This window comes from Sipha flava, unplaced genomic scaffold (genome assembly GCF_003268045.1).
Source record: "Sipha flava isolate LNK unplaced genomic scaffold, YSA_version1 168_pilon_pilon, whole genome shotgun sequence".
Taxonomy (NCBI): Eukaryota; Metazoa; Arthropoda; class Insecta; order Hemiptera; family Aphididae; genus Sipha; species Sipha flava.
Genome location: NW_020271871.1, coordinates 524,120 through 526,094, shown reverse-complemented (window position 1 = coordinate 526,094; position 1,975 = coordinate 524,120).

Sequence of the window (1,975 nt, the reverse complement as noted above, 5' to 3'; positions counted from 1 at the left end):
TAAAAACCAAAACTTAAATTCTATTCAAAACTTAGTACAAAACCTCTAAACAATATAATAAACCAAATATTAAAATCTAACATAAAAATACACATAAAATATATACAACTTCAAAACGCCAACAGTACACTAAACAAATACTTATTAAAAATCTTAATACAAAAACCAAAAACGCAATAAACCAACAAGATATCAAACCGTATAAAGAAGATCTATAATTAGAAGCCAAAACAAATTACCAGCTGTTCAACCCTACCTACAAACAACCAAAAAGTAGTCAGAATTACTAAACATAAAAATACACATGAAATATATACAACTCCAAAAAACAAATTTACATCAAACAACTACCTATCAATAATCTTAAATCAAAAACCAAAAGAACAAAAAATCAACAAGATATCAAACTGTAAAAAGAAGATCTCTAATTAGAAGTCAAAACAAATGACCAGCTGTTCAACCCTACCTACAAACAACCAATAAGATGTAATAATTACCAAACATAAAAATACAAATAAAATATATACAACAAAAAATTACTTATCAAAAATCTTAAAACAAATACCAAATGAACAATTAATCAACAGAGCATTAAACAATAAAAAGATAATACTTAAATAAATACCGAAACATAAATACTATTCGACATGAACTACAAAAAAACATAGAAAAAGAACCAAAGAAATACCAAACAAAAAATTACACATAAAATTATATATATCCAATACGCCAAAAATACAACAAACAAATACAAATATCAAAAATCTTAAAACATAAACCTAAAGAACAACAAATCAACAAAACATCAATCTGTAAAAATATAATTCCTAAATTGAAACGAGAACATAAATACTATTCAAAACTTATTACTAAACATCTAAACAATATAATATATCAAATATAAAAATCTAACATAAAATATACAAAAATATATATATATATATAACACCAAACCGACTAATAGATATCAAACACCGACCTAACACAAATCGTAAAACAAGAACCAGAAGAACAATAAATCAACATGATATTAAACTGTAAAAAGAAGATCCCCAATTAGAAACCAAAACAGTTGAACAGCTGATCATTACTACCTACAACCAACAAGAGCTCGGGACCCCGGGTTCGCTAAGACCCGTAAACACGTAAGAACGTGTTCCCCTGGGGGATATCAAATACCTAAAAAAATCAAAAAAAAAAGAAAAAAAATGCCAAAGAACAAAAATCATACCTACATCAAACAGTGAAAGAAATTACCTAATTCATAGCCAATGGTGATGAACAGCTGTTCAACTCTACTTAAAAACAACCAAATAAAATATATTCTAGAATACCTACGCATCAATATAGACAATAAAAATATCCATCAACAAAAAAAAGACAAATCACCAAACAAATACCTAATACAAATCACAACAAAAAAAATTACCAGCTGTTCAACCCTACTTACAAACAACCAAGAAGAAGTAAGAATTACCAAACATAAAAATACACATAAAATATATACAAGTCCAAAACGCCAACAGTACAACAAACAAATACAAATATCACAAATCATAAAACAAGAACCAGAAGGACAATAAATTAACAAGATATTAAACTATAAAAATACGATTCTCAATTAGATGCCAAAATGAATGAACAGCTGTTAACCCTACCCACAAACAACAAAAAAAATGAATTCAAAATTTACTACTCATAAACAGAGGCAAAAAGTATATCCAACCTCATACACCATCAATTCATCAAACTTATATCTAGCAAAAATAATAAAAAAAAAACAGCCAAATATTAATAAATATTCCTATATCAAACAGTAAAAATAAAGTCTCTCATTTAAAGTCAACACATTATTACTATTCAACATTACATAATTAAAAAACCAAAAAAAAAAATAAGAAAGAAAAACTACTGTTATTAATAAAAATCAAATATATCCAACACTAGACAAATTTTAAATTATTAAATTCTTATT